This window comes from Coffea arabica, chromosome 1e, assembly GCF_036785885.1.
Source record: "Coffea arabica cultivar ET-39 chromosome 1e, Coffea Arabica ET-39 HiFi, whole genome shotgun sequence".
In the NCBI taxonomy this organism is placed as follows: domain Eukaryota; kingdom Viridiplantae; phylum Streptophyta; class Magnoliopsida; order Gentianales; family Rubiaceae; genus Coffea; species Coffea arabica.
Genome location: NC_092311.1, coordinates 10,872,176 through 10,899,808, shown reverse-complemented (window position 1 = coordinate 10,899,808; position 27,633 = coordinate 10,872,176). Strand labels below are relative to the sequence as shown.

The window sequence follows — 27,633 nt, the reverse complement described above, 5'->3', positions numbered from 1 at the left end:
CATTCCTTTCAATTTCAAACATTCATGCAATCCCAAATATAACAAAAGATATGAATTCCAGATACATTCAACCCTAACCGAGCACTAGCGTGAGTACATTTGCAAAAGTTCAAAACTAGACTATGCTAGCCTGTACCAGTCTCACGTCCTCGCTCGTACCTCCTGTAAGGAAAACAAATTTAATGGAATAGAGTGAGCTAAAGCTCAGTGAGGTTCTAAATAGCAAGTTGACCAGTATTTAAAAATCAAAGCAGCAAAGTAGCAAAGTAGCAAGTTGGCCATGTGTAAAACTTGAACTCTTAAAATGAGCGAGTGTAAAAGTTTATAAAGAAAAATAATAACACGACAAGTAATAATCATTTCAAAGTATAAGGATATGGATGACTCTCAAGAGCCAAATTCCCGATGCTTCACCATAGCTTGATCAAGTAGTAGTTGACACTCCGTCAACTTGCAAGTAAAGTAACCAATCCAGTAGAGCACCACTCAACTACAATCTCCATCCACCATTCAAACTCCCTACCAGGCCCGATATCCTCAATAAACACGGGTGGTAATACTCGAGTATATCGATTAGTTGAGGAGATAACACTCCACTCGACAAAACAAGAGACCCAGGATTCGTTACCTAATTGACCAAACCCTTGCCGGCTCGACTCAAGTAACTAGTCACGGGGTTTCTGGAATTCCAGAGAGTGCGCACATCATACACAAGTATAACAAGTCAATTGCAATAATAAACAAGTATATATTACATTAGGGCAAGTGCGATAAAGTACACCCTTACTCGACCAAACCAAGCAAATTTTATCCGAGCACGTCGATAAAGAATTTAAATCAAATATCAAGTTCAATCATGTATTTAGAAGCACTCACCAAAGACTTAGTGCTTGTCAAAATCATGCTCAGGTACAACTCCTTGGTTAGAGTTCAAATCTGCGATAAAACATCATTTACAAGTTTGAAATCAACTAGGTTCAAAACTTAGGAGTTTCACTTAAAGCAAATTCAAGTAAATGAAACTCGTTTAAGTAGTATTCAAGTTACTTATCAAACTCTAGAAAATTCATGCTCGCTCGTTTAGTTTCAATAAAGAAGTGGTTTATACTTTTGAAGTCGCACTTCGTATAAAAGATCGAGAAAATCGTATTTTCAAGGGTCACTACTTTCATTTTTTCAATGGTACTAGTTTTGGCCAAATTTCAGCTTATATACCTCTACTACCAGAAACTTGAACACCAAAGACAATCCAAGTTCACTTTAACTCTGGTTCGTCCGCTTGAACTCTCTCGAGTCCTATGGTTATATACTATATCAAAAGACTTGCAATACCGAGCCAAAATACATGAAAAAATTAAGGTTTCTAAGACTTCATTTCCTTTCACTTAAACCTCAATTCCACTCATAAACCATACCCAGCATGATTCACCACTTCCAAACTTAAAGTGGGAAATGAAAGTAAAAACGGTTCTATGAGAACAGAATTTCTCAGCTTTATGCAACACTATTTGAAAAATCATATCTCAAATTTCTTAAGTCCAAAATTGATAAGCTTTATACATTCGGAAAATAGATTCAAAGGGTTACAATTTCTTAGAAGACACATTTGTAAGATTCAGTCCACAAGTTAGTCAAATTTAAGCCTCAAGTTGCTGTTTCATCCAGTAAAAGACAGAATAGGTATGCAATTTTAGTCAATTTTGAAAAAAGTACAAAATTCATGGGAATTGAGAAAAAGGCTGAAATTTTCACGATTGATAATACTCTGAGTCTAGTTTCAAACGCAATAAACGGAACTAAATTCTGATTTTTCTACAACAAGATATAACAGATTTCCTAAGGCTGCCCAAGGTTCCTGCGGACAAATTTTCAGCAGCACCTCCTTTGTGTTTACTAATTTTTTCTAGCCAATTCAAGGCTTCATTCTTACCACAAAACAGCCTCAACTCAAGCATATACATATCAAGCAAACAACTCACTAAATCAAGCATATATATAGCATATAACCATCACCTACTCAAGCTAGAAAATGAAACCCTAAACTGAAATTCCTACTCACAAGCTGGAATTTTCTTTAGGCAAGTCAAACTAGCATGTAAAAGCTAACTATCTCACATAGCAAAGCTACCAAACTATGGCCAACACCTAAGCATCATATGTGGGCAGAAAATTACCAATAAACTGAAATTTTCCATAACACCGTTTCAAATCATGAACTTTCTCATAAAACTACCACTTTAGCAACTCTAAACCACTAGTATGGTAGTATTAGAAGCAAAGAGGGATTTCTTGGCAAAGTTACCTTAGAACCTCAAGAAAGATGGAAGTTTAGTGCTTTTTTTCCAAAAATCTCTCCACTCAAGCCCTTAATCTTCCATAGTGAACAACTTTTATGGAGTATTTTGCAAAATCTATGGTTGTAACTCAAGATTTAAGCAAGAATTGAGGTGGAAGATGAAGTGCTCTCTCTTGTTTTTCCTCTCACCATTTTCAGCCAAGAGAAGGAGAAATGAAGACATCTTGGTCAAATTTTGGTTTTGAGTAAAGTTAAGAAAGGTTGGTCAAAGTCCAACATCCAATGGTTTCGCGACAAATGGCGTCTTAGGGTTTTGTTCTCATCTTCTTGTCTTCTAAAGCTAATTTATCTAGCTAACCTCTAATTGTCCCTTAGAATCTTATAAAATAACATCTCTTTATGCAAAACTTCACCTAATAGTCAAAATTTTACCGCACTTACCGCATTAGTGGGTTCCACGTCCATAATACACTTCAAACTTAACATGAACCAACTTATTCAAGGAAAATGATTTAAAAACTTGACTCACTTATAAAAATATGTAGGAAATTAAGGTAATAAAGTAAAGTAAAGAAAATGCACTCAAAGAAATAAATAAATACAACCTAATTTTTCAAGTTCTCACAGAGTCTTAACTCATAGTTCATAACTCCAACATTCAATCAAATGTAGTGAGGATAAGCTGTAATCACAGGACGTTGGATATCCCTCAAATGAAGTCCAGCATTATTGTTTTTATCTACTGCCATTCCGGACTTATTTGAATTTTTCAACTTACTAAACGCCAAGAAAAATAGATGCCTACAAAATAAGAAAGAAAATACAAATAAATGATTAAGAATATATACAACTAATAACTAAAGTAAGAAAATTAAGTGTCGTCCCCAGCAATGGCATCAAAAATTTGTTCGACAAATTCCTGTAAACACATATGGTCGATTGTAGTAATAAATTACCTGTAATATTTTAGGGTAGAACCCACAGGGACGAGTTGATTTTCTACTTTAGTTATTCTAACCAAAATAACAAAATTTAACCTCAAAGGATGCTTTAATCACTACTTGAGAAATTAAATAAATTAAATTAAATAAGATATAGGTGAGAAAACAATTAGCAAAAGACTAGGGTTTTAGATTTTGATCTCGAGTTTGAATTAATTATCTAGTTAATTTCTTAACATGCCAAGAACGTATCACATGCAAGTATCTTAGATTATCTCTCGATACAACTAAGTTGTACCTAATTAAATCTCATGTCTCTTTCTCGAGATCATAAGTATTTAATTAAACCTCCCTAACAAAACCCCAACCCTAGAAACAGTTTAGGTCAACATAGTAGTAGGAGACAACAAGAATTCAATATTGGAAAATACAAGATTTAGAATGAAGAGCATGAAGAACTACCCAATTGATGAAACTCTAAATCCTATGCCTTGATCTCCAACTTAGATTCTTGAATCTCAATGAAAAATTCTAGAACTAATGTTTACACGAGTGTTATCTCTTTTAAAAGCGACCTAAAGAGCCCTTATTTTTAGTTTCTTGAAGATGTATCCCAATAGAATAGGAATAAGTTTTATTGGAATTGAAAAATCACATTTTCACACTTTTTTTTATGATGACCGGCCCAATGTCCGGCACCGGTCATTGGGCCAAGATTAAAACACCATAGAATCTAAAGAAATCCGACATGAAGTCCAATTTGATAAACTGGGTCGGTCATGGATCTATTCGCGGATCACTAAGGATCCACGTGCAAATCCGTTTCGAAGCTGAAAAATACCATCAACGAGGCCGAATTGGCTCTTGCTCAAAACATTAAAGGTAATCATGTCATTTGGAGGTTTGGATGCTGAGATACGCCCAAAATACTCAGAACTGGTCGGAAGAGCATTACCTTCAACAATTTGGATTTTTTACTATGAAAATGAGAACCAAACTTTGATGTCTTCATAAGAATTGTAGAGCATTCTCTTAATTCAAACTGAATCAAGAATCATGTCAATCTGATTTGCATAACTCAAGTTATCACAAAAATACTAAAACATGTCATTTCTGCCAATCCCCTTTCTCATGATTTTTTCCTCTACCATTGCTACTTTGTGCCACATTTTTGGTCCGTTTTCTCTCCAATTGAGTTTTTTACCTATTAGAGTAATATAAGAGAAAAATTAAGTAGTTTCTACACAAGATAAAGATTAAACAACATAGTTAACTAGCAACTTATACATATAAATGCACTACATTTTCACCCTATCATTAAGATTAGTTAAGAGGTGTTATGTGATTTATTTAAGGGCAATATTGGTAAATAAAAAAGTAAGAAATACCCTAGTGTAAATCATCCAACACAATTTTATTGACAATGATAGTTCCTCAGTTACGATTAGTTAAGAGGTGTTGTGTGATTTATGTAAGGGTAATATATGTAGATCAAAATAGTAAGAATCACCCTATTGAAAATCATCCAACACGCCGAAAATCTATCCCAATATTAGAAATCTCTTTGGCTGAAGTTCCTTGGGCTTCTTCCAAAGCAAGGGCCTTTTCCGATTGCCTGAATATCACACCCCATTACCTTGATGTCTCAAGTTGATTCTCGAGAAATTTTGGATAAACCAGGCCAAATAGACATATCAAACTACTTGGTGGATAGAAAAGTAGAACTTCAAACTTGTAATTGATAAAGAGGATATAGGAAAAAGGCATAACTGATAGTAGATTATTGCTTGTAGGAAGAAGCCATAGTTATCTTAAGCATATCACTTTGATTAGATCAGTGACGGGATAATATTAGTATTCGAGTAAAATGTTGTGGTAGGATAATAATCATCTTCATTGACAATGATCGTCTCTTAGTTAAGATTAGTTAAGAGGTGTTTTGTGATTTATTTAAGGGAAATACGGGTAAATGAAAAAAATAAGAAACACCTTGGTGAAAATCATCCAACACACTTTTATTGACAATGATAGTCCCTTAGTTCATATTAGTTAAGAGGTGCTATGTGATTTATTTAAAGGTAATATAGGTCGATCAAAAAATTAAGAAACACCCTAACGAAAATCATCCAATACACTTTTATATAGGGTATAGATTATTCATGGTTGATTATCAAAAACTAAAATGTCTTAAGTGCATACTGAAAACAAACATCCAACAAGATGTTTGGTTTAGAGAATCCCCTCTCAACGATGGGTTTTGAGTTTTTCAAAACCCATTCATAATATTTTGTTGGTACCTATGGGTATTATATGCATCACTATGGTTTTTGTACATCGGTATCACTATTTTACTATAAAATTGTTGTGTGTGGATATTGTAACAACCCGGTCTTTTCCTAGGGCATACCCTAGAAGTTAGCGGACCGCCCGCCTGACTCTCGTCAGGACTAATTAACTAATATTAACTTCAGAGATAACATTTGATAAACTCTCATTAAACTTACATTAACTTCGGAGATAACATTGTGGTATGCTAAAACTACACGTTCAAAACTTTTACAATGCCAAGTTCAATACAAAAGCATCAGTCGTGGTATGGCACTAGACAATTTACAATCACGAAAGTCTTCACGTTAACTCCCTAAGATCCCTCATTCGTTCCCCGACCACCAACTCCTATAAGGAAGACAAAGCTAAAAGGGCTGAGCTAATGCTCAGTGAGGTTTGCCGAGCAAGTAACATTTAATAAATGCTTAAATCAGTACATTAAGCAAGTAGTGCATATTTCACTGTACAATCACTTTCATTAGGCAATTGAGGAAACGCTTCACTAAGCAATCACTTTTAAAAGGATACGGTGCTCACATTAGAGCCACTTCAATATCATTGAGCATTCATTTCAGTGTCAAGAGATACTCATTTCACTGTCATTGTACATTCCTTTCAATATCATTGCACATTTCGCCAATTTACCTCCTTATGTTCTCCAAAACAATAAACAATCCCCTACATTCAATAATCAGTTCGATAATCTCCTAACCTTATGGTAATACTCGAGTATACAAAAACACTTACCCAAAGCTACTGTCCTACCCGACCAATCCCTTTGCTGGCTCGAATAGTCTGTTGAACAGAGAGTTTTGGGACCCTGTTCAACCAGTGTGATAAAGTACACACATGGCTTACAGTCATGCACACTTACAATATTACTTGATCAATTATCAACCTTCAAACTCAATTAAGTTGAGTGGGATAAAATACACCCTCGACTTAGAAGGCAAGGGACAATTGAAAACACTTCATAATAAAACACTGGCATAATCATATAAATATCATTTAAGTAACACATAGGCAATTTAGACACACAAATGTGGAACACTTACCCTAATCAAAAGTTACACTTCGATCTCGGAATTGCTTTCTTGCACACTGCTGTCTCTTGAGACAAGTTATAATTGCCATAATTATTTAAACTACTCATTTGGTGAAGTTCTAAAGTATAATCAACATACGTGTTGTACTCTAGCCTTAAGTCACCATTCCACCTAAATTCTAAGTTATTGCTATGTCTAATGAGACGACTAGTGCATTTCTTACATTCACTCGTCATTTCGACCTTTAATTTCCAAAAGAGAGGAAGTTTTAGTAGCAATTCCAGTATTGTGACTTCATTACTTTTATACTGCTAGATTTATCGTACTAAAACCCAACATTAACCTTTAATAAGGTAAATTTTAGAAGTAACTACCTTTGAGGTACTTTATTGTCCTACAAATCTCTTTTACTTAAGATCATGAGTAAAACTAGTTTATTACCTTAACGGTGAACATACAATGCTTATAAAGCCGTTTGAATCATGTTTTATTTGTAGATGTTCACTGATTATTTATTATCCTATTATTTAAATTATTAGAATCAAGTTTGACTTTAAAATATGAAGTATAATGTATTCAATATTTATTCCACATTTCATTTCGAGACTTATTCACTTTAGCATATTTAAACCAAGAAATATACGTATTTTCCAAGTTTATAATTCTAAAATGAATATACATTTTATATATTATCACTTATCATTTGTTACTTTGTGATTTAAACTACTAAAGTCAAGTTTGGCTTACAACACAAGATATAACATATTTTATATTTATTTTACATTTTATTTCAAAATTTATTAACTTTATTATTTCAAACCAAGAATTATACATTTTTCCCAAGTTTGTATCTTTATATAATATTTAAATCATGAATATATCTTTCTCAATTCAATATTCATTAATTATGGCTTATAGACATCCATTGATTTCCCTTTTAGCTAGCTAGATTCTAAGCGGTTTGTAAATTAAATTTTATTCCACCACACCAGTCCCTCAAATTTTATAGTCTTTAAAATATTTGTAAGAACAATATTAAGTGATTAGAAGCCAATTTAGGTATGTAACTATCATGAGTTTTGTGAGGATCCGAATTTTAATTTTCTTACTTTTATTTCATTTTACTGGCTTATTTAATTATTTATTCACCCGTTTACTTCGAATAATTTATTTCATTCATTTTAAATCCCTTTGCATGGAATAATGTCTCATTATATTTTTAAAGCGTTTCGTTAGCGAATTTAATTTTTCTGCGGCTCGTTTAGCGTGAAATAGTGAATGCACGTTTTTCGAGGAAAAAAATCGGTCCGAAAGTGCATTAATCTTGGAGAAATAAGAATGATTATTAGTAGACTAAGAAAAGTTAATTGAGAGATTAGATGTGAGTGAGTAAGTTAAGCTCAATTAGGAGCACTAATCGCACACTAATCGGTTGTTGACTTTTGAGCACTAAGACCACTTTTATATCATTCCTCTTGTCATTCAATCAACTCACCACCTACCAATCAAAACCCCTTCCTTCTTCCTCTTGCTTGACCGACTTTCCCCTTCCCATTTCCCCTCAAAAATTTCAGCTTTTGTCTTCCATTTTTGCTCCACAAAAGCCCTCCAAATTTGCTTCTTGTCTTGGGTCTTCACACAAGCTTGGAAGAGGACTTGATCAAGGAAGAAACTTGGTGATTTAAGAGCTCTAATCCTAGTGTTTAGTCTTCATTTGGCAGCAAGGTAATCCTCCAAGAAACCCTCCACTTTTCCTCTCAAATCTTAGTAGTAAGTTAGTTTAGTTAGTTTAGTTGTTGGGTTGTTGATGGGTTCACAAGAACCTTGACATTAGGTAGTGGACATGAGGTGGCTTGATAGGTAGAGGCCTTGAGGATTTTGTGTGTTTATTTGCTTGTTTGTTACTTGCTTTGATGAGATATGGTGTAGTTTGAGTTGGAAAAGTTGGAAAGAAAGCTAGAGGAATGAAAGTGCATGCTGTCTGATTTTTGTCTTGTTGAAACCTTCATGTTAATTTTGAATTTTTGATGTTATTTTGGTGCAATAATACTTGATACATGTTGGTGGTTATGTGTATGAAATATCTCCCAAAAAGCTTTCCTTTTGGTTGTGTTAAAGTGGAGTGAAAGTGAGGAAGAAATCTGGAATTTTTCTGATCAGGTGACCCCAACCAGTGTTCACGTTTTTTGTCATAACTTTCTGTCTAGGAGTGAAATCGAGTGCTGTTTGTGGCATCCGAAACTAGACTCCGAGAGCTTTCTGTTGGTATAAAATGCGCCTCCTAATTCATTTCCTAGGAGTCGTATTGAACTGGCAAAAATGACTGAAATTTTTCACTGCATTCATCCGAGAAATAGTCTTAGCTGCAGTTTGTAGCTCAATTTTGCCTATCTTGCAAATTGAATTTTAAGACAGTTCCTCTAGGAAATTGTAGAATTTTGAATCTAGTTTTCAACGCCACAAACCACACTAAATTTAGAGTTGTGTAGCTCTAGAAATAATCAGATTTTGAAGCTCTGTCAAGTATGTCAGAACTGGAATTTCGTAAAACAGGTTCCAAAATTCAATTTTCTTAGAACTATTGTATCTTGATGTAGAAAGGTCCAAATTGAGTTCTGTTGGTTGCATTTGAAACTAGATTTAGAACTCTATTAGTGATATAAATTTCAATGGCTAGTTCCATTTTTAGGAATTTTGCCGAATTTCCAAACTTTACTAAATTTGCAAGCCTGTTTTGCTCTGTCCTGTCTAGAACAGTGACTTTGATCTAAAATTTGAATGATTTCGAATTGGAGTCTGAGAAAAGTGTCTTCTAGAAAATTTTAGTACTCCAAGTCTAGTTTTCAACGGTATAAATTTTCAATTTTTGGACTTACGGAACTCGAGATACGATTTTTCCAAGTAGAGCCGCTCTAACCTGGAAATTTCTATTTTCAAACAAATACTCCTTTTAAGAACTTTTCACCTTCATTTGCGATTGTTGGACTGTTTTAGGTGCAATTTCGTGGTTGAATACACGGTTCCTTTGGAATTTTAATCTCTCATTTCAAATCTTGGTTTTCGAAGGTTAAACCTCTCTTGATGCATTTTCTTGGTCATATAACTCCCTTGATTCATAGCACCTCTCTTCATACTTGAATTAGGGACTTCAACCCCTATTCTTATGGCCTCGATTTTCATGAATTCTTGGTGAATTTCACTAGTTTTATACTTGAACCTTGGAACCTTAGCCTTGACATTTACTTTGAAAATGAGTGGAGTTTTGGACGAGTTTGGACTCCATTAGTTTGAAAATGTGAACGTTCTTTATATTTTAACTTTTGGGTCATGAGATTTGAAGTTTTGGGAGATGAAAACCATTTACCCCTTTTCGTCGATTTTCGTGCCAAAGGTGAAAATGGTACTTTCTCTTGCAATGAGATTTACTTACCACGACTTGAATCAAACGACCTCCGAGCTTTCTTTGAGCATTATTCCAATATTTTAGCTAGAAAACCTTCTTTAACTTGACTCGAACTTGTGACCTTGAGAGTGGGTAGCGAGAAAATATTTTTTTTCTTAACCTTGGTCGAGTACCTAGATAATTATGATTGTACATGTCTCAGGTGGTCACGAGGACGCTGAAGAGCTTGTCTGACTACTCGCTTCACTCTTGTTTTGCCCTTGACTTGTGGTGAGTGTCAAGTGCATGTTAAATGCTAATGTGATTTAAATGTTATTTGTACAAGTGTTATACATGTAGAGCTGTTAAGTCAATCGAGTAGCTCGAAAGCTCGTTAGAGCTCGACTCGTTAAGGCTCGAGCTCGGCTCATTAATTTTGGTTAACGAGTCGAGCTTGAGCTCAAAACATGCTCGTTTAGTTAACGTGTGAGGACCTGAAAAATTTCTTATTTTTATCGAATATTAATGGTTTAATTAAGTATTTATCCACCTGTTTTCCCCAAATAATTTATTACGACCATTTTAAATCCATTCGTATGGAATAATGTCTTCTTTATGCTTTTAAAACGTCCCGTTAACAACTTCAATTTTCGGAGGATTGTTTAGGTAAGAAATAATGAACACGAGTGTTTTAAGGTGATATTATATTCGAGAGTATGATTATCCTGGGGAAATTAAGAACGGACAATAGCAGATTAAGAAAAGTTAATCGGGAATTAAAGGTGAATAAGTTCTAAGGGAGCATATACTACTCACGCGTGGATAGTTTTCCAAAAGACGCATGGATACAAATTTATTGGAGATTTGAGGAGTTAATACTCGACTCATGTGAGGACTCGTAAAACTCCTATTAAAACCCTATTTTGAGCTTATTTAATTATTTACTTATTCATTTATTCCGAGTATTATTTTCTAGACCTATTGAACCTAATTACGTGGAAATATAGCTTCATTATATTTTTAAAGTGACTCGTTTCAAAAATTAATTTCCGGGAGCGCGTTTAGTGAGAACAGTGAATAGTGCTTGAAAATTTTACCCAATTGAGAGTACAATAGGCTTGGAATATTAAAGACTTATACAATGGATCTAAATTAGGTATTTTAACAATTAAATACTCAAGTGATAGTTAGTGGTACGATCGTTATAAGAATTTCTCTAAGGTTTCACTCTATCGCGCCTAAATTGAAAATACGTGTTTTCACGCGCGTGATTAATTGAGGGACTTTAGACCATTATTTTGGGACAATTAAGGGTGAATAATATTTATATGAATATAAGTGCATTAGAGGTTTAGTGCACTAGTGAAACAAATGCAAGAGGAATTGAGCACGAAACGCGCGCGTAAGCGCGCGAGAGAGAGTTGACTTTTGCACCAATTCTAGCCACACATTAAAGCTTCCTTTGGAAGCCTCATTTAGATCAAAATTTTCTCTCTCTTCCTTCCTAAGACAGCCGGCTCTCCCAAGAGCAAGAACCAAACTTGCTTCATCAAATTCTACTCTATTTCATGCACCAAATCTCAACCATTTCACACCAAAATTGAAGACCACTTAGCTTAAAACTTGGAGAGTGCATCTAGCTACAAAAACAAGGAGCTTTGCACTGTTTTCTTTGGCTGAGAAAGGGCCAAAAATTCTGTTTGGTTCATCAACCAAAGTAAGTAGTGATCAACTCATAGAATCTTGTCTTTTGGAAGTCATATAGCATGATTAAGCTCTAGCATGCCTTTGGTTAGCTTGTTTATGGTGTAAAATGAAATGGGTGGGCTCTATGAACTCCCACCTTTGTCTTGGGGACTGATCTCATGCTTGATGATGGATTTAATGTTGGTTTAGTGCTCAAAATGGTAGATTAATGGTGTATTATTAGTAGAAACTTCAAGGGGTGCATGGAGTAAAAAGTTCCAATTCTGCCCCTGCTTTGAACGTACCTATTTCTGCAGAATTTTGGGGATTTAATGGCTTATATATGATTTTTATATGTTGTATAGATGGTGTAAAAAATTTCATTGAAAAATATTGAGGTTTGGTGGGTCAAATGAATCGATTTCACAAAGCTAGTAAATCTGGAACTGTTCCCGTAATGCTCTGACCAGTTTTCGTGTTTCGGCCATAACTTTGTACTCCGACGTCAAAATCTAGTGCCGTTAGTGGCATTTGAAACTAGACATTCCCACCTTTCCGACGGTATAAAATTCACATTCTGGTTCCATGTATGTGAGCCGAACTAACCATTTAAAGTCGGCTGTTCTGTTTCTCTGTTTTCCTGGAACGAAATGCTGAGGCTGCAACTTGTGGCTCGAATTCGAGCTAGTTGTGTGCCAAATTTCAAAATGATTTCTTCTGTGAAATTTTAGCTCTATGAATTTATTTTTCAATGCCATAAACCATGCCCAATTCCGAATTAATTTGAGCAATTTATGATCAAAATACGGAACCTGCCCTGCTCTTGAAAACCCTAACTTTTGGACAGATTTGATGCAAGGCTTGGTGTAGACTTGCTAACTGAATATTTTGGTGCTAAACACTTATGAAATGTGCCATGAATGTTCCTTAGGCTTTGCCTACACTAATGAGCCATGTTTGAGGAATTTTTCCTTGACCAAATGTTTGGAATGGAAAACAAAAGGCTCAAGGCAGTTTTGTCTCAGGATTTTCGAAACTTTGGTTGTTTGAGTGACTACCTTCCCGAAGGTATTTTTCCATGAAATTTGGTAGAGGAATACTTTTTATATAGGAGTATTATACTGCCAAATTTTGTACCAATCCAAGTCCATTTCGATACCTAACTAAAGTCCCAAAGTTGGAAGCTCAAATCTGGAAATTTGTTCACCAGTTTTGAATTTTTCCCTAACTTTGAGCTACCGTATCTCGGTGCTCGAAACTCCGATTCTTGATCCACTTTTTCTGTTAAAAACATTACTTGCAACTCTAATTTAGTTATAGATTTTAGAGGCTAGCTCGCAACGTGTGAATTTTTCCGAATTTTCAAAGTTAGCGAAAAACCAACCCCAACACAACCTTAAGTACTCTGAAACAGTAACTTTGAGCCCATTTTTGAATATCTTCCATTTAGAATCATGGAAAAGTGTCTTCTAAGAACTTTTAGTACTTTCAAAGAGGTTTCCAACGGTACCAAGTTTTCCAATTTTTGACATGTAGAATGTGAGATACGATTTTTCAAAATACATATCAAAACTGAAAATTTTCCGGATTCCAAAGGAAGGGAGTTTTCAAGCACTCCTTATTCCTTCGATATTACTTGAACGTTTTATACTTGATTTTCCAAAATGAAAACTCGATCGCTCTTGTACTTTAAGAAGCTCTAATTGAACCTCGATTTACGAGTAATTGATGTTCGTTTTCATGAAATTTCCTTAGATTGTACTAACATACAATCTTCCTTGATAATTAGGGCACGAGAATGATAATACATTATATTTTGCTCAGGTGCACTCGAGGACCTTCAAGAGGATCCTACAGTGAACACTTGAACTTCCAGAAAATATTTCTTCTTGATTTGCTCGGTGAGTGTTAAGTGTATGGCTACTTGAACTCTATGGACTTGATTCATGCTTGGCTTACCTGATTACATGCTTAGCCTACTTGGTTTTGAAAAATGGAGTCGAGTGTGTACTTTATCACACTCGTTCTCATTTGAAACAAATGACTCATGCTTAACATGTTTTGCCTGGTTTACATGACCTGAAATACATGCTTAAACCTGTCGAATGCTTTATTACATGACATGGTATGCTATGGCTGCATACGTCATTGGAGTGAATCTCCTCGACACTTACATGATACATGGGGGACGCCCAAACTCATAGGTTGACCTTGGAACTCGAGCCGGCATGGGTTTGGTCGGGTACCTTGGTGAGCCATGAGAATCACATGATAAGTTTGATCTATTTGAGAGATCTTGCTTGACATACTCGTGGAGTATATCCTTATAAATGTCGTGCGGGCCCGAAGCGGTGTAGGGTGGACGGGTGAGAAATAAGTGGTAATCTACTGTTTGGAAATATCAACCCGGTTGACGGAGAGTCATCGCGGGAAGATATACGAATGAACTGGCAAAGCAAGTGGAACTTAGCTCCTGAGAGCTACTATATCCTTGAATTGTTCCTGCTTACTTTCACTGGCTTTATTAATTACTTGTAATTATCTCTTAGACTGTTATTTGGGACTGTTATCTGGACTACGTGCTTGCATGTGTGTTCTTGGCCTCACGAGCGTTTTGCTCACCCTGTAGATTTGTTTTCCTTAACAGGATTGAACTCGAAGATGTATTGGAGAAACCCTCCTGATGTGATTTTGTTTAGGGTTTCTATTACATTTTGGCTATGCCTTGGTTTTTGGGTTGTACTTTTGGATTTGAAATGTAACTTTTGGGGCATGATGTATATTTGGGATTCATGATGTACTTTGAGCACCTGACGTGCGGGTTGGTTAATGGATGACTGTTGTTAAGCTTGAACGCTTCCGCATTTACTATATTTAAGTTATTTACTTGTGTTGTGTAGATCGATAATAAGCTTGAATGGAATTGCTTGAGTCCTGGCGAGGGCTGGGCAGGCGTTCCGCGGATACCGTTTGATTCGCCTTAGGGAGAAGTGGGGGTGTCACATAACGAGCCGAGTAAGCTCGGCTCGTTTGATACTCGTGTAGCTCGTTAGAGCTCGTTAATGAAGGGCATATTTGTCATTTTAGAAATCAAATTATAAAAATTAAAAATTATAAGTTTTTATTAAGGTTAATTTACACGAGCTCGAGCTCGAGCCACATGTACATTTAACGAGTCGAGTTCGAACACATTTTAAAGCTCGTTTTCCTAACGAGCTTGAGTCGAGCTCGGCTCGAATTAGCTCGACTCGAATTAAACTCGAGTCGAGCTCGACAGCCAAATACTCGGCTCGACTCGGCTCGATTAACAGCTCTATATACATGATACGTGAACTTGCCGAGGCGAGAGTGTACTTTATCGCCCTCGTCTTCTCTCTCTCTCTCTCTCTATCCTGATTACATGATACTTGTTACATGAATATATATGACTTACACTTGTACATGAACATGTTCTAAGTCGTGAGAACTGAGCGGCTAAAAGTATCACTCCTTATTCGGGTAGGAGATACCGCTCACCCGACTCAGTGCTATGATCGACTTAAAGTCGATTGGAGCGTTGTCTCGTTGACTAAATACACGTGGAGGCACGCCCCAACCCATTGGCTAACCTTGTAATCCGAGCCAGCAAGGGCTTAGTCGAGGAGCTTGGTGAACTTTGAAAAATATTGTAGCTTGATCTATTAGAGAGATCTCGCTAGGCATACTCGAATAGTATCGCCACTTTATATATGTTTGGTTCCGGATCCGAGTGGGTGTTAGGTGGGTGGAGGAAGTAAGTAGAGCACTACGGTCGTGTTACTACTTGGGTTGATGGAGGGTCAACCCCTGATGGCTCAACTTGATCGAGATGTGGAAATAGCTCCTAAGAGCTCCTGTATCCTCCTTGTGTGTTAAATTTCTATTTGTGCACTTAAATGAAATGTCTTGTTTAAAGTTGCTTTTAATCATGTTATTTGATCGATTGGTGTTTCTTGCTTGCTTGTTTGTTTTCTTGGCCTCACTGAGCGTTCACTCACCCCTTTAAGTTGTTTTTCTTAACAGGTTTTGGAAGTGAATTGGAGGATCTAGACTACTGTTTTGGTGAAGCTAGTATATTTTGTATGATATTAGTGACTCTTAAATTGTAACTTTTGTTACTGTTGGTTGGCGGATTGTAATCGTATTCGTTAACCCTTGAAGTTATGGCTTGTATATTCGAAGTACTTTTTATTTAAGTCGATGATTGTTTTGTGGCTCTATATTAAGCTTGAACGAGTGCATGAGTCCAAACGAGAGTTGGGCAGGCGTTCCACTGATACCCTAGGGTTCGCCTTAGGGAGAGGTAGGGGCGTCATAAGTTTTCCTCTCATTTGCTTTAATTTAAGTCTACTCGTGGAACTATATATAGCCATTAAATCCCAAAACAACCGTAGCTACCATTTATGAAAACTTACAAGGTTGGAAATTAGTAGAAATGCTGGTTAAAAGTTGGTTTCTCACATCTAGCATCTTAGCAAAGTGCATTCGGGAACAAAAGGAAAGGCAACGAGAAAGGCAGCTTTGCCATCCTCTAGTATTCTGATCATAACTGAAGTTATGCTTATCGGATTGAGTCAAATTTTATGGAGTTTCGAAGCTAAGACATAGACCTACATTTCTTATGAAGACATAGACACCCAGTTCTCACATTTTCAAGGTAAAAAATATACAGTCAGAAGCACCTTCTGCTTCACTCCCTCGGCCACCCAACCTGCACTCATTTCTACTTTAGTATGAAATTGAGTTTCTACTGGTTTCGCTCGTCTTTGTTGAGGTTTAAGGTCTGGATGATAGGTTACACTTACTACACAGGTTTAGGAGCTAAGGTTTATAGAGGACAGCCACGGTTCCCTTCCTTTCTCTTTCGGTTGCTGTCACTAATTCCCCACGGAACCGTGGCCTATCAGTTAACATTTCCAGCCTTGATATTGCTCACAGGTCTATCTTTTCTTGCTTTTAACCTCTCAAGTATCACATGCATCAACCTATAGATGTTATACAGGACCTAAAACATGAGTTCCAGTTACAATCTACCAAAGTTTGCAAATAACAAGACCAAAGTTGTAGCAGCGTTTCTTCCTCCAAATTTGCTGTCTTGGGATTCTAGTTTTGGTATGGCTTTAAAAGTTCGGCATGATTTCATCTTAACAGGCCTTATTCGACCGTGTAAATAGGGTGCATGTCAAGATATGTGGCCAGAAAATGTATGTAAGACATGCAGCAGAAGACACAGCTGGAAAATTGCAGATTAGCTCATCAATATCACATAGCAGCTTCAAACGAACATTTCCAGCTTTGACAACCTTTGTTTTCCAGAAAGTTTCTTTTACTTGGTTCCAACTCAGTCTAAAAGACTACTAACTAAACGTAGAAGAAATGGAAGAGGAAGACAATAGTTTACCTCTGGTCTTATGGCCTAAGTTAGGAAAATAAAATTCTGGTTTCACTCTCCCATCCTTAGCTCGATAGACTGCATTCCTTCTTTCTTTGTGGCTGGTTCTCACGGTTGAAGGAGGCCAGAAATGAGTTCCTAGTTGCTGTTGTTGTTTCTTTCTTTTGGTCTTTCTCTCCTTTTCCTCTTAATGTCCCTCGGGTAGCTAAACTAAGGACAAGAACTCCTTTCCTCTAGAATTCAGCAGGTGCAGACGGCTCCAAGTTAAGTTTCGGTTCCTTAAAATTGCACCAGCTATCTCTCCCGTTCCTCGCGTTCGTTTGTTTGTTTATGTTTAGTAGCTAATGGAGTTAATCAGATTCCTCTTCTCACCTCTAGTTCCACTTTCTCGGTTGGTTTCAGATAGAAGGAATGAAATGAAGAAGGAAGAAGAAAAGTGAGGAGCTGCCTGGTTTCCTCTTGTTTCTTCGCTGGTGTTCATGGTTGGAGAAGGTAAGTATCTTCCACGTTTTCTTTTCTTATCACTCACTTAGCTCTCAGTTTTGGACGGTTAAAAGATGAAGAAATGAAAAAGCTGTTCGGTTATCATTTTCTCCTCTCGGTGGCTGATCACTCAAAGCTTCTTCAGTCGGTGGATGATGATTCCAAAGTTTCCCTCATTCGGTCACTACTTACTCAACAATTTTGGTAGCAGGTTCATTTCGGCAGTTGTCCAAATGTGAGTCACTCACCGCCCCAAACTAGCAGATTGTTTTCTCCTCTTTTGTTTCCTCATCTCCACCGCTTAGCCTTAGTAGTTTTAGTGGCTGTTTCCTCTTGATTTTCCTTCAGCCACCGCTTGGACTTAGCAGCTTATAAAGCTCTAGTAATTAAGCATTTGAATGCCTAAGTTCCTCGGTTGTCCAGAAGCTCAATTCCTCTCTTGGTTACATGGTTAATTGTCCAACCGTTAATGGTTAAATTGGTCCTTTAGTTTATTATTTCATACATTCACTCCAAACTTAATTTGTATTTTCGTGGAAACTTTTCTTACGTTGATCTAGTCAATTTCGACACATTTAGCTTTAAGAAAAACTTTTTAGACGTATACTTATTGAATTTCTAGTATATGTTACGTGTCTAGTAATATTTGCAAATGACATAATTTACGATATGCATGCCATATATTTATTTAATTCATAAAATTTTTCTAAATTCTAAATTTTATAGGAATTCAATTAGGCATTTAATTTAACCAATTATTCATTATATGTGATATTTCTAATATCAAAGTAAATAAAATAAAATAAATGCAAGGCATGCGCATAATTTTCTTGGGTTCTCACATTTATCCCATATTGGTTTTGTACAAGAGAATTTTTCCCTTAGTTGGCTACAAATAGAGTTGGTTTTTGGTGAGATTAAGTGCAACAAACAAAGAAAGTTTTAGTGGGCTATTTGGACCTTTGGATCATTGAACTTTTTTTGTAGTAAAATATTTTGTTCTCTTGCATTTTAGTATTTGGTGTTTTTGGACCTAAGAACACTTTCCTAAGACTTTTGTACTCTCTTTTTCATAGTGAAATTTTGCTCTTCCTCCGTCCATGGATGTAGATCAATTGATCGAACCACGTAAATTTGTATCTCTATTTTATTTATTTCTACTTTGCTATTTGTCTTTTAGGGTTCCTGAAAACCTTTTCGTCAATTTCTTAGAACTAGATCTAACAAATTGGTGTTGGAACTTCTTCAAAGACTATTATCAAGAAATTTAATAGGAATAACAACTTCAGGATGTGACAGCTCAAGATGGAGGCTATTTGGGTACAAGATGGAGTTGATTTAGAGATACATGGAGTTGAGAAAAAGTTAGAGAATGTGAAGATACGGATTTTGCTGAAATGGATAAAAAGGCTAGGCCAATATTATCTTAAGTCTCTCTGGTGAGATTTTATGGGAGGTAACCACAAAGAATTTAACTAAGGCCATGTGAGACAAGTTTAAAGCTTTGTATGTGAAGGAAAAAGTTGAGAATCAGCTTTATCTTAAGCAAAGTCTATATATGTTTCGGATGACTAAATGTACATCTATATTCTAACATCTTGATAAATTTGATTTTATTATTATGGATTTGGAAATTTTGGATTCGAAAATTGATGACAAGGATCAGGCTCTATTACTTTCGTGTTCCCTTCTTTAGTTCTTTAAGTATTTTCGCAATACTATAATTTATGGAAAAGAAACAATTTCGTATTAAAAAATTAAATATGTATTAAAATCTAATGAACAGATAGATGGGATATCACTAAAACAATTAATGGGGGTTAGATAGAAGGCTTGGTTGCTAGAGCCAGAATTGATAAAATAGAATCTAACAATAGTAGGTATAAATTTAGATTTAAATTCAGACATTAAAATTTGAAGTGAAATTATTGTAAAAAAATGGGGCACATTAAAGGAAATTACTTTAAATTGAAAAATAAATTAAAGCAAAAGGGAAAACCTAGTGAGAAAAATACTGAGACCGCTGAAACTCATGTTATAACTAATGAGAGTGATGAAAATATTTTCTTTGTGATTGATAACAGGACAAGATCTAAAAATAAATGAATTTTAGATTTAGAGTGCTCTTATCACATGTATCCCAATAGAAATTTGTTTTCTACTTATTAACTTAATAATGGTGGAATTATTTTGAAGGGTAATAATGCCGTTTATGATGTTGTTGGTAAGGATATAGTCTAAATTAAAATGCATGATAGTATTGTAAGGATGTTCAGTAATTTTAGATATGTTTCTAATTTGAAAAAAAAATCTCATTTTTTTTGGGCACCTTTGAGGTTCTTGGGTGCAAATACACGGTTAAAAATGGCATTATAAAGGTTTTTAAAGGTGCTCTTCTTGTTATCAAAGGTTGAAGGTTAGGTACTTTGTATATTTTATAGGGATCTATTATCACAAGCTCAATTGCAGCCTTGTCATCATCTTTATCTGATTTCAATATCACCAAATTGTGGCATATACATTTAGGGCATATAAGCGAGAAAGGTTTGGGCATACTAAGCAAAAACGGTCTTCTTTGTGGACAGAGTAGTAGGCCATTGGAATCCTATGAACACTGTGTCTTTGGAAAGTGGAAAAGAGTAAACTTTAGCTTATCAGCAATTTACAAGATGAAAGGTACTATTAATTACATTCATTCATATCTATAGGGTTCAACTTGTGTTCTGTCTAAGGGTGGTGCTAGTTATAGGTTGAATTTTATTGATGATTATTGAAGAAAAGCATAGGTTTATTTTCTTAAATGTAAGAATGATATTTACGTAATTTTTAAATAGTGGAAAGTTTTGATTGAGAAACAAACAGGTAAACAGATTAAGCGGTTTAGAATGGATAATGGCATGGAATTTTGTGAAGGCAAATTTGATGAATTTTATAGGAATGAAAGAATTCTTCAGCACCACACTAACAGGATGACTCCTCAACAAAATGATGTAACCGATCATATGAACAAAGCGCTTTTAGAGAGAGTAGAGTGTATGATCTCTAATGCATAGTTGACAAAGGACTTTTAGGCACTCTTGATTTCAAAACTTTTGAGAAAATTTGGTCAGGTACTCCTACTGATTACTCTACTTTAAAAGTTTTAGGGTGTCCAACTTACATGCATGTGAATGATGAAAAATTGGAGTATCGGACTAAAAGATGTATTTTCCTTGGATATGCTTCTAGGGTAAAAAGGTACAGATTGTGGTGCCTTTGTCCCAAATCTCCAAAATTTATGAACAATAAAGATGTTGCTTTTGATCAATTCTCTATGCTATCTTCCAAGAAGGATTCTTCTACTTTTGTGGTACAGATGATAGTACACAAAAGAAAGTAGAGTTTAAAATTGGCAGTTCTGATCCTTTTTAGTTCAGCTTTTCTATTCAACAAGTGCTAGTAGATGCACTTATGCCTACTGTTGAAAATATATGAGAAGAGAAGCAATATTTCATAGCCAAGGATAGACGAAGAAGCGATGTTTGACCACCATAAAGATATGTAGATTTGGTTGCATATGTTTTTTCTGTTGCAAAAGAAACTAATGGAGTTGGTGAGCCTTCTACCTATTCTGAAGCAATTTCTTGTGATGAGTGCTAAGTGGTTGATTGCGATGAATGATGAAATTGAGTCTCTCCACCAATATAAAACTTGAATTTTTGGGAAGCCGCCTTCAGATAAGAAAATTGTCAGATGCCAATAGGTTTTCAAAAGAAGGTATTCTAGGAGTTGAAGATGCAAGGTGTAAAGCACGGTTGGTTGCAAAGGACTATAGTCAAGTATAAGGTATTTGATGTCAATGATGCATTTTTACCTATTGTTAAGCATAGGTTTATTTGCATTGTGCTTACTTTAGTTTCTACATACGATTTGAAGTTGGAACACCTTGATGTTAAGACCACTTCCTACATGGTGAACATGAAAAATAAATTTATATGAAACAACCTCAAGGATTTGAAATTGAAGGAAAGGAAAACCATATTGCTTATTGAAAAAAAATCCTTATATAGATTGAATCAGTTTCCAAGACAGTGGTATATTGATTTTTTTATGTGAGGTCGTGGTTATTCGAGAAGCATATATGATAGTTGTGTCTACTTTCGAAAGTTAGATGATGACTCTTTTATTTATTTGTTTCTTTATGTTGATGATATGCTTACTACTACAAAGAATTTGTCAGAAATTCACACTTTGAAGTTCCAGTTAAGTAAATTTGAGATGAAACATTTGGAAGCAGCTAAAAAAATTCTTGGCATGAAAATCAGAAAGATCCAAAAGCTTGAAAGTAATTCTCGACCCAAAAAAATTTTCTTGAAAAAGTCGTGGAGAGGTTTGGCATGAAAGATGCTAAACCTGTGACTTCTCCTCTTACTAGTCATTTTCGACTATTTGCTACTCAACCACTGTGATACCCCAACTTTTAGGATACTATTGTTGTTTAGCCTCAAAGAGAATATTACAGTTTCTTTATTTTATTGTTTTGTTTTACAGACTAGAAACCCTAAATTCTAGAAATAAAGTCTAATCAAAACCCTAGTTTCATTTGTGACTGACCGTTTTCTCAAATTTCTCATATTTCAACCGAAACCCTAAATTCAATTTATGGAATTGTAAAATCCCTCACGTTTTCTTAAAAATGCCCTTTTAATTGGAAATTATGATTTTATAATAGCCCGACCACCCAATCACCCCACAATAAGTGCAAATGAACATGAAAGTAAAGATTTTCACTTTTCGTTTTCAAGTTGGAGCAAGTTAGGGTTTTCACGTTTTTCCGTAGGGTGATTTTTTGGTACGGAGTGAGGATCAAATTTGGTAGGTACGAGTGACTTTTGGATGAGGAAATATTATATGATTTGAAGTGATAATAATAAGTTAGTGATTAGAAGGTAAAAACCCTAGTATACGTGATTTAAGAAAAAACGGCTCGAACCGACGGGTATCGATCACTACCGATTGAACCCACCACTTGACCACCACTTTCTTACTACCACATATCCTTGATATTTTTGCAAAATATCCCCCCCCCCCCATCCTCAGCCATGTGGCCGAAAATTATGGCCAAAAATGCAAGGAAAGAAAAAAAATTTTGGATGGCTTTGGTGGTGACAAGTGTCACTCACCTATGGTTACTTGACCAACCTCTTGTCTTGCCTTCTTATCCCTTAATTGAGCTCATTTTCCCTCATTTCTTTCTATTTTTGGCCGAGAGCAAGAGGAGCAAGAGAGTGAAGAGAGTTTTCCATCTTCTATCTTGAATTCCACCATTTGAGTGCAACCAAGAAAAAACTAAACCGATCAATCACTAGTTGGAAGCTTGGGAAGCCTAAAGAACCAAGAATATCAACGAAAGGTGAAGGATCATCCTAGCAAGGTCTTGTCTTGAGGTATGATGGCTGATCAACCATTTCTTCTCCATTAATCATGATTAAGTTGGGTATTAATGTTAGTATAGTGCTTGTGATGCTTGTTTCAAAGAGTTTTGATGATTGGATGGATGACCTTTGAGTTAGGGTTTCTTGTGGGTTAGGTGTTGTATGATGCATATATCTGGTATATGATCTTGTAAAGGTAATAGTAGTGGTAGTTTCAAGGTGAAAATATGAATTATAGCTTGAAATAACAAAAATTCCAGATTTCTGGAAATCTTAGCTTCAGTTCTGTCCAGTTCTATTTCATCATGTTAGAGGCCGAAATAGGCTTAATACAAAAAATAAAAGTTGTAGATAATGAAATTTTATGGTTTCCTACAAAATTTCAGCCCAATCGGAGCAACGTAGCCAGTGAAAAGACCAAAATACCCTCACTGCCCTAGGATGCATCCAGTGATCCGTTTTGGACAGTTCATCCAATTGACCGTATCTATTCACTATGATCCGTGCTGATTTAGCCATTTTCTAAAACATGAAAGTTTTAGTAATTTATCTTAGATTTTCAACGCCTCCAAGAACGCCTTAAACGGACTTTGGTAGCTTGAGATATGGCCATTTAAAGGTAGTGCGGTTAACTGGTCTATTAGTTGGAATTTGGTTCTGTGAATTGGGAATTTGACTGGGTTACACTGGAAATTGGACTGAGTGGTCTTCATCAAAATTGTATCCCTCTGTCTTAGCTTCGAAACGGTATAAGTTTCACCTCAATCCGATAAGCGTAGCCTCGGATGTGTCCATTCCACAAAAACACGTCAAATCTGTCTTTTATTAAACTTCATTTCCGCACATGTCATTAGCTTGATTTTTGTACTTGTATTACCTTGAGCCTATTGAACGGATATTGTGATGAATTTATATTGTGTATGACTTTGGGATTGGCTGAGGAAACTAATGAAGCCGTAAATGGTCGAAAAATTAGGTAAATACAAAGGGCATGCTGCCCAAATTTACGCTCGAGGACTAGAGAAATATACTTGCAACTTGAGTAAGGGTTAAGAGTGATTACCACTTGAACTATCTAGGATATTTGCGTCTTCTTTTTCCGAGGTATATAAGTAAGGATTTGGCCGAACTTGTACCCTTGAGAAATACAACCATGACTACTAGAAATACGTTTTCCTTGTACTTTCGACTCAAATGGCATTTCCAAGTATAAATGTTACAAAGTTATATAGTTTGAAAAGCGAGCGAGTCTTTCACGAATATTCTACAAGTGAATTTCCATTTCTTGATTCTTATTGAACGAAACGTCTAAATTTCGAACCTTAGTCAATTTTTAAAGTTCTGAAACAAAGTTTTATCGCAGATTTGGACTCCGAACACGGAGTATAACCCAGACGTGATTACTAGGGGCACTTCATTTTGGTGAGTGCTTCCAAATATCTGATTGAACTGGACACTTGTTTCCAATACTTGATCAATATGATTAAATGATATATGATTGGTTTGATCGGGCAAGAGTGTACTTTATCGCACTTGCCCTTATTTGATATACTTGTTTATTGTTGAAATTAATTTGATATACTTGTTTATGATGTGCGCACTTCCTGGAAATCCAGAAACCCTGCGGCAAGTTACTCAAGTCGAGCCGGCAAAGGCTTGGTCGATTGGGTAACGAACCCTGGGTCTCTTGATTGTCGAGTGGAGTGATATCTCCTCGACTAATCAGTATACTCGAGTATTACCACCCGTGTTTATTGAGGATTTTGGGCCTAGTAGGGGGTTTGAATGGTGGACGGAGAGTAGTGTAAGTGGTGTTCTACTAGATTGGTTACTTACTTGAAAGTTGACGGAGTGTCAACTATTACGTGATCAAGCTCCTGGTGATGCAATGGGAATTTGGCTCCTGAGAGACCTCCGTATCCTTATACTTTGGAATGCTTATTGCTTATTGGATTATTGTTTATTCTGAAAACTTTTACACTCGCTCATTTTGAGATTGCTACTTGAAGTGTTATTGCTCACTTTTATGAACTCTTCATGCTCGTTACTTTGCTATATCGAAAACTTGTACTTATAAATAATGGTCAATTTGCTATTTGGAACCTCACTGGGCTTTTAGCTCATTCCACGCCATTTGTTTTCCTTACAGGGGTACGAGCGAGGCGTGAGACGTGTACATAGCGTAGTCTAGTTGTTTTGAATTTTGTAATTGTACTCGCACTAGTTGCTCGATTAGGGTTGAATGTACTGAGAACTTAAATCTTTTAATGTATTTGGGACTGTATGGATGGTTGAGATAGAAATGAATGTATTCGTATGTTCCAAACTTGGGAACCGTTATTTCGTTTATTATTGAGATTGCACCTTATTTTAATTGATGCGAGTGAGTGAGTCCTGGCGAGAGTTGGGCAGGCGGTCTGCTAAACCCTAGAGTACGCCCAGGGGGAGGTGGGGCCGTCACAACCACTATACTCAATTGAAGAGGAAAATTATTTGCCACACATTCCTTATTTCAGTATAATCAGCAGCATTATGCATGAAATGATTTGTACTAATCCAAATATCTTACAAGTAGGTAGTGTTGCTAGCATATATATGTCTTGTCTTGAAAAAGTACATTGACAAAATATGAAGTGGATTCTTAGATACATGCAAAGGACTTCAAACACTTGTTTGGAATTTGAGGAAACCAGTGACACTTTGATTGGTTTTGTGGACTCTAACTGTGTTGGGGATCTTGACAGGAGAAGATCACTTTCAAATTATGCATTTTGCATTGATAGTTGTTTGGTTAGTTAGAAAGCTACATTACAACCTGTTGTGGCTGTGTCTACCATGGAGACAGAATATATGACTGTGACCGAGACAATTAAAGAAACCTTATGATTGAAGGATTGGTTTAGCGACAGTCTACATCGAGGTGTTACTGTTATTTACTACGATAGTCAAAGTGCTATAAATTTGATAAAGACCAGTTGTATCATGGAAGAACAAAGCACATTGATTTGAACTTTCACTTCATTCAAGATACTATTGCTGAGGGGAAAGTCCTTGTTCAGAAAATCAATACCAAGAAGACTTATGATAACATGTTTACGAAACCTCTTGCAGTTTACAATTTCAAATAGTGTTTGGACTTGGTTGGCACACATTGCCCTGTAGAAGGTATACGAGAGTCTATTATAAGAAAATAACATGTTGTGCTACAAAAGAGATTTGAAAGTATTTCAAGAGATTTGATACATAGTGTAAATAGAGAACTAATCCCATTAAGGCCCTCTTAAAAAAACCAAAGATCAAACTTACCTAGATTGGGAGTCATTGTACCTACTTTTAGTTTTCTTCTAGATGTAAATATACGCAGTCAAGAGATTTGGTATATTTTAATAAATATAGAGGGTACATCAAATTTTAGTGTAAGAAGAGTGACTTGTTTTTCTCTTAAAAATGAATGTCAAAAAATTTTGAAATAGTAGATATGAGGAATATATGAGAGACTAATCTCCCAAGGTCCCTCTAAGAAAGACAAATTTTCAAATATTATAGTAGATTTGATATACTTTTGCACACATAGGGTGTACATAAAACCTTGGTGAAAAAGGAGTGAACTCTTTCCTTGTAAAATGAATGCCAAAAGACTTCAAAAGAGTAGATATGCGGAGTAAGTAATGAAGTAATTTCCAAAGATATTTCTAAGAAAGACAAATGTCTAAATGTTATAGGTTGACAATCGCTATAACTTACTTTGGTTCCTTCTTAGGACAGGCGTATGAGTTCTGAAAAGATGGTATATATTTTAGTACATATGGGTATCCAATACATTTCCAGAAATATGGTGTACATTTCTGAACTTTTCCGGACCTTTTGTACCATCTATACATTTCAGTATAGATGGTGTACATTTCTGGAGATATGGTGTACCCAGTATCCAATATACTATTGGGTGCACCATCTAAACAAAATGTACATAAATATGGTGTACCCAATACCCAATGCTGGAAATATATTGGGTAGACCGTACACCATTTGCATGGAAATGGACATCATATTTTCGAAACTCGTACACGATGTCCTAAGAAAGAACCAAAGTAAGTTATGTTGATTGTCAAACTATAAAATTTGGACATTTGTCTTTCTTAGAAATATCTTAGAAAATTACTCCCTTACTTACTCCTTATATCTATTCTTTCGACATTCATTTTTAAGAGAAAACAATGTTACTTTTCTTTCACTAGGGTTTGATGTACACCTTATATGTGCCAAAGTATACCATATCTATCAAATGTGTACATCTACGCCTAGGAAAAAACTAAAATTAAGTTATAAGAACTCCCTATCTAGGTAAGTTTGGCTTTCGACTTTTCTAAAGGGCCGTAGTGGGATTAGTCCTCCCTATCTAGGTAAGTTTGGCTTTCGACTTTTCTAAAGGGCCGTAGTGGGATTAGTCCTCTACTTACACTATATATTAAATCTATGAAAGTGTTTTCAAATATATTTTATGGTACAAAATGTTATTCTCTTATAATAGGTTCTTGAGCATATCCCTTCTATAGTAATGTACACTGTATTGTTTAAACTTATAATTTATGACACAAGATGGAACCAAAGTAAGTAAGTAAGATTGTCTAACTATGTAATTTAAAATTT

General features: G+C 35.6%; 1 long non-coding RNA gene across 1 annotated transcript; it reads left to right on the top strand.

The window, feature by feature from the left end:
* The first annotated feature begins 16,107 nt into the window (after positions 1-16,107).
* LOC140008558 (uncharacterized) lies at positions 16,108-25,314 on the top strand. The gene is made up of 3 exons (XR_011816023.1): positions 16,108-17,807; positions 24,350-24,408; positions 25,136-25,314. It is a non-coding gene; the product is annotated as an uncharacterized lncRNA (long non-coding RNA).
* Positions 25,315-27,633: the final 2,319 nt, after the last annotated feature.